The sequence below is a fragment of the Ursus arctos genome, unplaced genomic scaffold (genome assembly GCF_023065955.2).
Source record: "Ursus arctos isolate Adak ecotype North America unplaced genomic scaffold, UrsArc2.0 scaffold_4, whole genome shotgun sequence".
Classification (NCBI taxonomy): Eukaryota; Metazoa; Chordata; class Mammalia; order Carnivora; family Ursidae; genus Ursus; species Ursus arctos.
In genome coordinates, this window is record NW_026623056.1 from 39,058,231 (window position 1) to 39,072,509 (window position 14,279).

The 14,279-nt window shown below is 38.1% G+C and overlaps 1 protein-coding gene across 2 annotated transcripts in view; it reads right to left on the reverse strand.

The window, feature by feature from the left end:
- Nucleotides 1-14,279, reverse strand: part of GTPBP8 (GTP binding protein 8 (putative)) — a 101,421-nt gene that overhangs the window by 57,380 nt on the left and 29,762 nt on the right. The gene's annotated exons all lie outside the window — the stretch shown is intronic.

Consider the following 14,279-nt stretch of genomic DNA (forward strand, 5'->3'; position numbering starts at 1 on the left):
AAACCAAACTGTCATGGGTTGAAGACTGAGTACATGGTGAAGAAGGAGTTAGACTTTCAAGGAGTTTGTTCACGAAATTAATTTCTCCCTTCTTTCATTGTGAAAGGGAAGGAGAGAGAGGACAACCAGTATAAACACCCTGAAGAAGGAGGAGTTTGTTCTTCCTAAGATGGAAGAGACTTATGTTTAAATGTTGATGAGAAAGAGCCAAGAGAAGGGTATATTGTTGATGTTCAAGAGTAGGGGGTTCATCTATTGCCTGAAGCCTGAAGTGTATGAGAAGGCAGAAAGATTTGAGATGCAGAACACAGATGGGGGACTTGCCTTAGGTGAGGGGAGGATTGCCTTACCCAACGTAACTGGAGGACTAGAAGATGGGATGGGTAGGGAGGACAAATAGGTTTATAGGTTTGACATTAGGAAGTTGAGAGAGTTCTTGTCTAAGGACATGTTTCTTCCTGTAATCACAGAAAATTCAGAGTAGAATTAATATAGGGGTAGGCATTTGCCAGGCAAAAGCGATAGAAGTATAATGAGATGAGGGAATTGGGAAAATAGACAAGTGATGGACTGGGAGAATCTAAGCTATATATAAATCAGGGTGAAGGAGAGAGAGAGAAAAGAGTTAAGGACTGGTGTTTCAGGGATGTTTAAGAGCAGATTTATAAGAAGTAACTTGAGTAAGAAAGTTGAAAAGACAGGAAGCTGATAGGACAGACATGTCTGAATTTATGATTGCAGAGATGGAACAATTGTGGATGACAACAAGATTTAGGACATGACTCATGAATGCATGACTGAAGTGAAGTGAACGTGAAGGTCACTGGAGATGAGGACAATGAAGTAGCTGGGATGATAGAGGACTTGGGATAGAGAGGAACAGGGTATTCAAGATCACTACTTTGATAAAAGAAAAGTGAATGGAAAAGCACCTCTTCCCCATTCCAGGAATCCCTAGCATTCTCCTCATCATCCTAATCTGTGTCTCCCTCAGAATCCTGGGTCTCAAATGATCAGGCCACATAGGAACCCCTCCCCCAGGCCTAGAACCTATCTTTGCAACACCTCTTCCCTCCCACTATGTCAGCGGCTCACTGCCGAGAGAGTGCCAGGGTCTGCTTTCCACATGGTGGGGAAACTGGTTCTGGGGATATGGCAGGGTACAAGCTCCCACTCTGGCTGCTGGGGCTTGCAGGGGGTGAGGCAACACAAGCTGAGGAAAGATGTGCCCCTGCTACGATCTTGACTGTGGAAAGCACTTTCCTCTAACAGTCCTGGGATTCATAGTTGGCCTCTATAGAACCAATGGCAGGAATGGCATGTATGTTAGAGTCAAGTACCTTTGCAGAGCTGGTTCTGGATTCTAATCATTACCCTTAATAATAATTTTATGGGGGAATGCATTCAGTTTCAAACAATGGACTTAGAAATGGCTCTTCTAAATTAGAGATTTCTGTATTAAAATTGTGTTGGCCTCTAAATACCTCAGAAAATAGAGTGACAAAAATAATGCTATTGATAGACATTTTTTTTTTACATTTCTAAGAGGTTCTAGGAGTTGAGATAGAAGATTGATTTGTCAGCAATGTCCTCCTTGTTTAGAGCACTTTGTATTTGCAATTTAGATATTTTAACACTTAAAAATATCATTTATCATGTTATAGAGGTAATTTGGGTTCACTGAACATAATTCTGAAAGTAAAAAGGAGAGAAAATAAAACTTCTGTATTCTCAGAATCAGAAATGACTATTATTATTATCCTGGCATCATTTTCACTGCAGATACACATTTTTTTTGCCTCTTCCCCGGTTTAGAGTCATACTCTATATAAAGTTTTATAATCTCTTTTATTCACTTAGTATAATGTGAGCATTTCCCTGTGCCATTACATATCTTCAGAAAAGGATTGTGGCAGAGTCTTTTAGCTGTTCACCAAAATCCATTTCCTTCTTCTTGGTCATGCACCAGACTACACTTCCAGGGCTTTCTTGCAGATAGGTGTAGCCAATGGAATATGAGTGAGTGTGATATGTGCCATTCCTGAGCCAACGCTTTCAAGATGAATGTGTGTTTCCTTTATGTTATCTGTTCCCCCTTCTTATAGCAAGATGCAGATGATGAGGTCCAAGGGGAAGTCAAAGTCAAAAGGAGGAAGGAGCATAAAACTCTGAATAATCACATATTGAATACAATATAGATGAGGATAAACATCTTTGGTGTTTGAACCATTATATTTTTGGATCTGTTTGTTACAGTTTTGCCTACCCTGTTTTTCATTCTACCATAATTTTTCATTTTTTTAATTTAGAATTTTAATTTATTTTATTTTTATTAATTTTAGACATTTGAATATAGTTGACATACAATGTTACATCAGTTTCAGGTGTACAACATAGTGATTCAACATTTTTCTATGTTATGCTCACCACAAATACAGCATTTTGACAGATGTTCACCATACCATGCTATTACAATATCATTGACTATATTCCCTATGCTCTACTTTTATCTTCTGACTTATTCATTCCATAACTGGAAGGCTGCATCTTCCACTTCCCTTCACTCATTTTGCCCATTCCCCACCTCCTTCCCCTCTGACAACCAACCGTTTGTTCTCTGTGTTTATAGGTCTGATTTGGCTTTTTGTTTTCTCATTTGTTTTTTTAGATTCCACACATGAGTGAAAACGTATGGTATTTGTCTTTCTCAGTCTGCCTTATTTCACTTAGCATAATTCCCTCTAGCTCCATCCATGTTGTTGCAAATGGCACAATCTCATTCTTTTTAAGGGCTGTGTAATATTTCATTATGTATGTGTATATGTGTATTGTGTATGTGTGTATATATATATATATACACCACTTCTTCATTACCCTTTCATCTATCAATAGATACTTGGGTTGCTCCTGTAAATTGGCTACTGTAAATAATCCTGCAATAAACATTGGGGTGCATATCTTTTGAATTAGTGTTTTTGTTTTTTTTTTAGTAAATTCCCAGTAGTGGAATTACTGGATCATATGGTATTTCTATCTTTAATTTTTGAGGAACTTTCATACTGTTTTCCACAGGGGCTACACCAACTTATATTCCCACCAACAGTGCACATCCTTTCTCCATATCTTTACCAACACTTATTATTTCTTGTCTTTTTGATTTCAATCATTCTGACAGGTCTAAAGTGATGTTCCATTGTGGTTTTGGTTTGCATTTCCCTGATGAGTGATGCTGACCATCTTTTCATGCGTCTGTGGGCCATCTGTATGTCTTCTTTGGAAAAATGTCTATTCAGGTCCTCCACCCATTTTTTAATTGGATGGTGGGTTTTTTTGATGCTGAGTTATATAAGTTCTTTATACTTTTTGGATACTAACCCCTTATCAGATATATTATTTGCAAATATCTTCTCCTATTCAGTAGGTTGGCTTTTTGTTTTGTTGATGGTTCCCTTTGCTGTGCAAAAACATTTTATTTTGATGTAGTTCCAATAGCTTATTTTTTGCTTTTGTTTCCCTTGTCTCAGGAGACATCTAGAAAAATGTTGCTATGGCTGAAGAGAAATTATGGCCTGTGTTCTCTACTAGGATTTTTATGGCTTCAGGTCTCACATTTAGGTTATTAATCCACTTTGAGTTTATTTTTGTGTATGGGCATTAGAAAAATGGTCCAGATTTCATTCTTTTATATGTAGCTGTCCAGTTTTCCCATCACAATTTGTTGAAGAGACTGCCTTTTTCCCACTGTATATTCTTGACTTTATTGTTATAGATAAATTGGCCATATATGCATGTATTTATTTCTGGGCTCCCTATTCTGTTCCACTGATCCATGTGTCTATATTTGTGCCAGTATCATACTGTTTTGATTACTACGGCTTTGTAGTATATCTTGAAATCTGGAATTGTGACCCTACAGCTCCGTTTTTATTTCTCAAGATTGTTTCAGCTCTTTAGGGCTTTATGTGGTTCCATATAGATATTAGTATTATTTGTTCTAGTTCTGTGAAAAATGCTGTTGCTATTTTGAATCTGTGGACTGCTTTGGGTAGTATGGGCATTTTAACAATATTAGTTCTTCTAATCCATGAATATGGAATATGTTTCCATTTGTTTGTGTTGTCTTCAAGTTCTTCAATCAATATTTTATAGTTTTCAGAGTTCAGGTCTTCTACTTCCTTGGTTAGGTTTATTTCTAGGTTTTTTATTCCTGTGGTGTAACTGCAAATGGGATTGTTTTCTTAATTTCTCTTTCTGCTACTTCGTTATTAGTGAATAGAAATGCTCCTAATTTCTGGGTAATAATTTTATATCCTACAAATTTATTGAATTCATTTATTACTTATAGTAGGGTGTTTTGTTTTGTTTTGTTTTGGTGAAGTCCTGAGGGTTTTCTATGTATAGTATCATGTCATCTGCAAATAGTGACAGTTTAACTTTTTCTTTACCAATATGGATGTCTCATTTTGTTTTCTGGTCTGATTGCTGCGGCTAGGACTTCCAGAACCATCCTGAATAAAAGTGGCAAGAGCAGACATCTTTGTCTTGTTCCTGATCTTACAGGGAAACCTCAGTTTTTCACCATTTAACTATGCACTTTTCATATATGCCCTTTATTATGTTGAGGCATGTTCCTCTAAACCCACTTTGTTGAGAGTTTTTAAAAATCATGAATGAAGCATGAGAGACTATGAACTATGAGAAACAAACTGAGGGCCTCAGAGGGGAGGGGGGTGGGGGAATGGGATAGACCGGTGATGGGTAGTAAGGAGGGCACGTATTGCATGGTGCACTGGATGTTATACACAACTAATGAATCATCGAACTTTACATAGGAAACCAGGGATGTACTGTATGGTGACTAACATAATATAATAAAAAAAACATTTAAAAAAAGAGAGAGAACACTATAAATATTCTACTTATTAAATAAAGAACTTGTTCATATATTTTTTTTTTTAAAAAATCATGAATGAGTATTGAATTTTGTCAAATGCTTTTTCTGCATCCATTGAAATGATCATATGACTTTTACCCTTTGTTTTGTTGATATGTAACACATTGATTGATTTGTGAATACTGAACCACCTTAGCATCCCTGGAATAAATCCCACTTGATCATGATGAATGATCTTTTTAATGTATTGTTGAATGTAGTTTGTTAATATTTTGTTGAGGACCTTTGCATCTATGTTCATCAGGGATATTGGTCTGTAAGTTTCTTTTTTTGTGGGGTGTTTTTATCTGGTTTTAGTATCAGTGTAATGCTGGCCTTGTAGAATGTATTTGAAAATTTTCCTTTCTTCTATTTTTTGGAATAATTTGAATAGAGTAGGTATTAACTCTTCTTTAAATGTTTCTAAGAATTCACCTGTGAATTCATCTGGTCCTGGACTTTTGTTTTTTTGGTAGTATTTTTTTTAATACCCATTAAATTTTGTTACTAATAGGTGGTCTGTTTAGATTTTCTATTTCTTCCTGATTCAGTTTTGGAAGATTGTGTTTCTGGGAATTTATCCATTTCTTTTAGGTTGTCCAATTTGTTGGTATATTCGTTTTTGTAGTATTCTCTTATAATCCTTTGTATTTCTTGTGGTGTCGCTTGTTACTCTTCTTTCATTTCTAATTTTACTTACTTGGGTCCTTTCTCTTTTTCTCTTGATGAGTCTGGTAAACGTTTATCAATTTTGTTGATCTTTTCAGAGAACCAGTACTTGGTTTCATTGTTTTTTGTTTTGTTTTGTTTTGTTTTCTAGTCTCTATGTCATTTATTTCTGCTCTGATCTTTATCTTCTTCCTTCCACTCACTTTGGACTTTGTTTTTCTTTTTCTAGTTTCTTTAGATGTAAGTTTAAATTATTTATTTCAACTTTTTCTTATTTTTTGAGGTTGGCCTGTATGCTATATATTTCCCTCTTAGACCTGCTTTCACTATGTCCCAAAGATTTTTAGACTGTTGTGTTTTCATTATCATTTGTCTGCATGTATTTTTAAATTTCTTCTCTGATTACTTCATTGATTCGTTGGTTGTTTAGTACCATGTTGTTGAGTTCCACAAGTTTGTGTTTTTTCTATTTTTTTTTCTTGTGATTGATTTCTAGTTTCATTCCATTGTGGATGGAAAACATGCATGGTATGATTTCAATCTTAAATTTATTGAGGCTTGTTTTGTGGCCTAACATGTGATCTGTTCTGGAGAATGTTCTATGTGCATCTGAAAAAAATGTGTCTTCTGTTGTTTTGAATGGAATGTTCTGTATATCTGTTATGTCCATCTGGTCTAACGTGTTAATCAAAGACACTGTTTCCTTATTAATTTTCTGCCTAGACGATCTATCCATTGATATAGGTGGGGTGTTAAAGTCTCCTACTATTATTGTATTACCATCAATTTCTCTCTTTATGTCCATTAATATGTGCTTTATGTATTAGGTGCTCCAGTGTTGGGTGTGTTGATATTTATAACTGTTATAGCCTCTTGGTGGATTGATCCCTTTATCATTATGTAATGCCTTTCTTTGTCTTTTGTTACAGTCTTTGTTTTAAAGTTTGTTTTGTCTGATCCAACTTTCTTTTCTTTTGCTTCCATTACATGGTAAATGTTTATCCATCCCTTCATATTAGTAGGGTGGAGGGGGAGTGTAGACTGTGTCCGCCAGCCCCTCCCACCCACAGAGTGATCCAATAGCTCCCCTCCCCCTGCAGCTGCCAGCTGGTAGAGTTCTAAGCTTGGCTCTCTTTTATGCTATTTGCTCTTTTTTTTTTTTTTTTTAAAGATTTTATTTATTTATTTGACAGAGAGAGAGACAGCCAGCGAGAGAGGGAACACAGGCAGGGGCAGTGGGAGAGGAAGAAGCAGGCTCCCAGCAAAGGAGCCTGATGTGGGGCTCGATCCCAGGACTCCGGGATCATGCCCTGAGCCAAAGGCAGATGCTTAACAACTGAGCCACCCAGGTGCCCCTATGCTATTTGCTCTTTTAAACGCAGGTTTTTTCTGTGCACCAGCATGACTGCCACTGGGTAGGTTAAAGAACCTGGGGCTTGCTTAAGCAGCAATTTGTCTATGGTGTCTGGACCCTGCTTCAGTCTGTGATTTCAAGGTGGAGAAGGGACATAAACCTTGTCATTCTCTAGTCCCTCCGATTCTGAGAGAGTTCTTGCAGCTTCCCCTACCACTTGGTGGAATTCTGGGGCTTGTTCTTTCATATGTTAGTTGCTCTTTTAAACCAGGGCTTTTTTTCTGTGCCCAAGGACAGATGAATCTGTTCCTAGTACCTCAGTACCATCCCTCTCCACTGCAGTTTGTAGTGTTCAGGGTGGGGTTCCCTTTGTTACCAGTGTCTATCACTCTTGCTGTTCTCTTCTGCCATTATCTCTCTCTTGTTGTGCAAAAGCTGTTCAGTAGGCCCTCAGTTCTTCTTCAGGAGGAATTACTCCATGAATAGGTGTGATTTGGTGTGGTCTGTAAAGGAGGCAAATCCAGGGTCTTCACTACATTGCCATCTTGGACCAGAACATTACCATAATTTTTTAAAGAAATATTTATTAGACTGTAGTAGGTTCTTAAAAAGGGTGCCCAAAGAATGAATGACTTCTCCATGTGTTCGTGCCTCTTTGCAATGTGTCTTTATTACTTTATCCAACAAGAGATGGAGTCTGTTTTCCCAATCCTTGAATCTGGCCACCCTTATGACTTGTTTTGGTCAATAGAATGTGATGGAAATGGCATTCAGGTACTTCTGAGCCGAGACAAAACAAAGCCTAGCATCTGCTTTTGCTCATGGTGGATCCAGCTACCATGTAAAGAAGTCCAGGTTATCCTACTGGAGAGAGTCTATATGGAGAGATAGGTCCTAGAGGATGAGATGCCATACGGATAGAAAAGTCATGTGGAAGAGAACTAAGGTCCCAGACAATATGTGTAAGCCCAGCTAATGCCATGAAAGGAGAGAGACCCAGAAATCCCAGCTCACCCTCAGCCATTTGAGCCGTCCCAGGGAGAGTGCCAAAGTGGCGAGTAAGGCCATCTTGGGTCTTCTAGATCCAGTCCAACAACCTGTCACTAAGTTGTTGATTGTTAACCAGCAATAGGTAACTGAAATATGGATATTTAAATGTTTCCAAATGTTTGTTACTGTGAATGATAGCAATGAACATCTTTTTACTGGTTCCTTGTCTACCAAGGGAATCTATGTTGTTGAACTTAAGTCTGTAAATTGAGTAAGAAGTCATGTCTCCATTTTGGTGTTCAAGTGAGGTTTTTGGCCCCTACTCTAGAGATGAAGTAATATTTCATTGGGCTGTAATCTATTCAATTTCCACAGACTCCATCATCAGTTAGCTACTACTAAAGATCCCTGCTAGTCAAAACAATTTGATTACCATTTTCTCCCTACTGTCCACTATAGTAAATGCATCAATCTTTTCTCTTGTAATTAATTGGTACCACATGGGCTTTGTCATTCTGGGAGCAGATTTCAATGGTGATATCTTCCTATCAGCACCAGAGCCTACAGAAGACAGCCATTACAGAGCTTTGTGAGGATACTGGTAGTGCTTCATTAATGTATTTCTCAGTGCCTCAGTTCAGGGAGTGAATTTTAAGAGGACACAGTTGGGGGTGAGTGGGTGGATGAGTGTGCAGATCACAGACTATATATCCATTCCATTATTCCAATCTCCCTGAGAATTTGGATTCCTCCTTCTACATCGTGCCAGGAAATTTGACATCTTGTCTTCATTGAATATAAACTATAGCTGAGTTCAAGTTTCAATCAACAAAGAAAATTGTCAGACATAGTTCTAACTGCAAGAATCTCTAGCAACTCGTATGATGAGACTCATATCGACACATTTGGTCCAATCCAGAGTTTCATATTCCATCCTCTTTAGTTTAATAACTTTAAAATCCATTATTACTTCAGTTTCTGTCAGTAAAAATAAGCAACATTTTGCAATTATTTTGGAGTATAAACTATTTCTTTCCATGTCAAACTTTATATTTGTCTCCCTGGAGCAAACTGAGATCCTACTTGAGGTATAGCTCTAGGGGTGATGGGAAGTGGTTGGGGTGGGTCTTGAGGTTTTTATAGGGTTTTCACACAAGCTTCCTCAGACACAAGGTAACAGGCTTCTCTGATTCTCAGCTTTTCCCAAATCAAATTAGATAATTGCTATTTCAAGTCTGAAGAGTCCTTCTTACTAATCAATGCTCTGACTTGTATATACGAGACCTGAGAGTCAATAAATTCAATTTAGTTTGGAATTATTCAACCAACAAAATCAATTTTGGGGTCAAGCTCAGCCCTGCAGCTATAAGAAATAAGTGATTCTGTCAGGACCCCCACGGAAGCTCTCTGATTCTCTATGACTTGAGCTAAGAGTTAAAGATCTGAGCTTGTCATTTTTTGTAGGCTCTCCAGTGCACTCAGAAGCATCATTGCTACTATAATAGTCATCTAGTCCTCTTGGGGCTTCAGAAGGCATTTCATCACAATCAGCCTCAGGTGATTAAGCATGACAGTACAGTACAGCATGGATTTATCATATTCCCTTTCCTCTTGATAAGGAAACTACTGAGTTCCAAAGCTAAGGGACATAGCCAAACCAACCTCATCCCATTTTGAGGGGCTGTTTCACAGGACTACTTCTTGTTCTAAGTATCATAATAGTCAGAGTCCATTAGTAAAAAAGACTCATACCACCTATTTCATCAGAGAGAATTTAACATAAGGAACTGGTTAAATAGATGTTTAAGAACTGAAAAGCATACATGCAAAAGCAGTTACAAATCCTGGAGCTGAAGAAACAAGGGGAAGAGTTTGGGGTTATCAGAATGTAGACTTTTGGAGGAAGGGATCTGCAGATTGGGACCAAGATCTTTGAGGAGAGAACACCATCCAGGTGCTGCTACTACATCTGAGGAGTCAACAAGTTCTGCTAGTGCGTCAAAAGAGTCAGGGACTAGAACGAACTGCCATTACCCAGGATGAAGAGCTGTTGCGGGGCAATACCTGTCAGAAAGAAGGGAGCAAACAGAAAGAACAAGTCCCTTTTCTCCTCTTCCTTCCTTCCAATGTCCCTCTAGTGGGCCATGTTGATGTAACTACCAGCTGGCAAAGATGATTTGGTTTTGCATTGTCCCAGCCATAGCATCACAGAGCAAAGTATAAAAGAGTAGGACTGAAGCTGAGAGGCCATAATAGGATGCACAGTAGAAAGCATATGTCTCTAAATATATCGGTGTGTGTGCGTGTGTGTGCATTGGCATTGCTTGGCCATTTATGGCCATATATGGTCAATTATGGCCATTTTAACACATATTTATTTCTTTCCTTATTTTCCTTTCCTTTAAATAGAAAATACAAAACAGTTCATAGAAGAAGAAAAGATCTATCCCCCTGCTGGAAAGATAATTATTGTTAACACCTTCATTTAGATCCTTCTAGACCTTTTCCTCAATGTGTGGGTGTGTATTTTTTCATGAAATTGCATTATACATACCGTTTTCTAAGTTGCTTTAAAAAACAACTTACTGCATCATCAAAAATCACTCACATCAATACATATTTATTTATTTACAACTGTGGGTTCAAAACTGTTCCTAGGAAGTGTCTTATAGCACTTAATGGGAGGGCCCTGCATTCTACCATACACCTTAATCACTGCAATTCCACTTTTACTTGTTTTATATATTTGATTTCTGTGGGGAAAAAGAATTCAGTTGCTAAAATATTAGAAACCAACTGATTCATCATGTAAGTATTGTATCATTTTCCAATTTTATGACAACAACAAAGGATAACTTTGTATCCAAATTTTTGTACAAAGCCTTAGTAACATGGGACACCACGCTTTTTACTCTTTTTACTCTATTTGACAGTACCTGAAAATTATTTTAATTGGCATTTTTTGGATTACTAATGAGATGGCCAAGGTTTTGTTTATTTGATGGTCATTTGTGTCTGTGGCAGTCCTTCTTTATAGACTCTGAACTTTCCACGCATGGCCCTAAAACCTTACTTTCTGTCTAATGTACAGAGCCCATGCCTCTTCTACACCCCTCAGTTCAAGGAAGCTCTGACTTCAAATATCTACTGCTTACCTGCATCCCCACTTCCCTGCGTCTACTTTGGTAATGATCGCAAATCCTGCTCCACAGACTACACAGATGTTTTTGCTCTGGGGTCCCTCATCCTCCGAGTACACCACCCTCAACATCTCCATATTGAAAGGTATTTTTATTTTTCTTCCTAGCTTGGAGAATAAGGGCTTTTTTGATCTTTAAGCCAACCTCTTTACCTGCAAATTTGATCCCGTCCTTGTTTGTCTCCTTTGGGATTTAGTATGGTGCCTGGCAAACAACTGATGCTCAAAAACTGTATTGAATGAATAATCGATCTTGTTCTATTAATTTTCTCCCCTCTACCTCTGTAGTATGGCTAGCTTCTCTAACTCTTTTGGCTCCTTTCCTTTAGCCTATATGTGAGCAACACATTTCTTGTCCATGATGGTCAGTTTTGTGTATCAATTGGGCTAGGCTATAGTACCCAGTTACTCAGTCAAACACTAGTCTAGGTGTTACTGTGAAACTATTCTGTAGATGGGATTGTCAGCTACAATCAGTTGACTTTATGTAAAGGAGATTATCATGGGAAATCTGATAAACCCAATCCAATCAGTTTAGAAAATCTTAAAAACAGAACTGAGGTTTCTCTGAAAACAGGATGGAGGAAGAAATCCCATGTATAGACTATAGTTTCAGCTTCTGCCTGAGTTTCCAGCCTGCTCTTGTTGGCCTGCCACCTGGATTTTGAACTTGGCTATCCAACCCCCACAATTGTGCAAACCAATTTCTTTCAATAAATCCTTTAAAAAATATCTATATCTATATATCTTCCCATTGATTCTGTTTGAATGGTGGAACCCTGACTGATACACTACCTTAAAATGAGAAACAAAACAAAACGCTATTACAAATTAAACTGTCTACCCTTATCTAAGCTTCTAAAAATATTATCCTATATTCACCATCTCTATATCCCTCCCTTTGCAATCACATTTTGAGCTATAGTCCCATTTATTCAATTGGTGAATTGGCCATATTCTTGTGAACAGCCTGTGGGTGATCTCAAAATCAATATATCAAAAGTTATCTCATTATCCCTGCCACCGACCTAAATCTGTTCCACTTTTAAAACCTATATCTAAAACTCAAAGCAAAAATCTGGAAGTCATGCTAGACATCTAGTTATCTAAACACCAGACATTTACATAGGTTCTACTATCCACCTTCAGTGCCAGTATTTGAACCCAGGCCATCGTCATGTCTTGCCTCAGTGTTTGCAATAGATTCCTTTACCTCCTTATGTCCAGTTTCATCTCCTTTAAATCTGTTCTTCGGGGTGCTCTTTGATGCAAGGTGACCAAAACTGTCCTGCTTGAGACTCAGAGACTCCTTTATCACCTACAGCAAGGGCTCCCCAATCCAAAATACCATCACAAGGAGCTTTTCAAAAACAGATTAGAGCCCTACTCATACCTGATGAATAAGAATTTCCAAAGTGGGGCCTGATAATTTCTATTTTTTAAAAGTTATCCAGGTTAATTATGATCAGCCAGTTTGGGGAACCACCAGCCTTCAGGGTAAAATTCAAGTTCTGCCCAGGATATGACACCACCACTCCCAGCTTCATCCCTCAGCACATATCACCCTCCAGCAATACTGACCCAGGACTAGCGATTCTTCCAAACCATGTCTTACAACCCAAACGTTGTCTTCCAACCTTTCTGTCAGGGATGTCCTTCTTCCATATCTGCCTGAGAAATTCTTAATCATCTTTTAAAAAGTCTATTCAAACGTTATCTCATCTCCTATTCAACAAGTAAATATAGACAAACGGAAATTTTATACATTAAATATGTGTGGTTCTTTGTATAGCAATTATGCCTCAATAAATTATCAAAATTTATTGAGGTCCTCAGAGCATTATATGCCAGGCTCTGAGTTAAGCATTAAGATACAAAGATCAGTAAACTATATCCGCAGTACTGCCTTCAGTAAGCTCATATGCCATTGATGAAGACATACAAATACAATACAGTGAAGTAATTCTATGAGAGAGTCTATGGTAACTGAATAATGGCTCCCCAAAGATGTCCAAATCCTAATCCCCAGAACCTGTGACTATGTTACCTTACATTACAAAACAATTTTTGCAGATGTGATTAAGTTAGAGATTCTGAGATGGGGAGATTATACCAGGTTATCTTGGTGGGCCCACTGTAATCACCAGGGTCTTTCAAAGCAGGCAGGAGGATGAGAGAAAGAGAGGGTGGAGGGAGATTGGGAAGATGCTATGTTACTGATTTTGAAAATGGAGGATGGACACATGAACCAAGGAATGCAATGCAAGTGGCCTTTAGAAACTGGAAAAAGTAAACGAATTCTCCATTAGAGCCTCCAGAAGGATCCAGCCCTGCCAACTTTAGTTCAGGGGGATCCATTTTGGACCTCTGATCTCCGGAAATATAGTAAGTCTTTTAAGTAACTAAGTTTCTTGCTGATTTATTACAGCAGCAATAGGAAGCTAACACAGAGGCCAATTCAAGGCACTATGGTAGTATATAAAGGGGTCTCTACATCACGTTATGGAACAGGGATAGGATGCTCAGGAAGAAATACCCAGAGATGATGACACCAGAGCTGAGGAAGGGAGACTGTTTCAGAAGGATGATCCAGGTGGAGGAATTAGTATTTGCAAAGGTATGTAGACAGTGGCAAGTGTTTCAATAGGGCAAGGTTATTTGTATTAAACAGTAGAAATAACGGTATTAATTCCGGTAAGAGTAAAAATCTGTTTGTATGCCAGACACTGTTCTAAAGCACTTTAGAACCCTAAGGTAGAGACTATTATTTTCATTTTACCCATAAGGATACTAAGGTTTGGTGAAGTCATGTAACTTTCCTGAGGTCATTGAGCTAGTAAATGGCAGCGCTAGAATTAGAACCCTAGTGGTCTGTCTCCAAAACCCATGGACTGCCTCTCTAATATATTATAGTGGATGACTTTCTCAAGTAAGGTCGCGTCAGTGTGGCTGAAGATAATTAGAAAGTTATTAAAACGGTGAGGATCAGCAGACCATGCGGTACCGTCATTTTTTAAACACTGATAGAGGATGGGATTGATGCAGTCTGACGGCCTCCAAGTTTCTTTGACGTGATCGCGGTTTTGCTGGTGAAGATAGAGGAAACTTCCTTGACTGTCTTGGGCAAAGTAAAT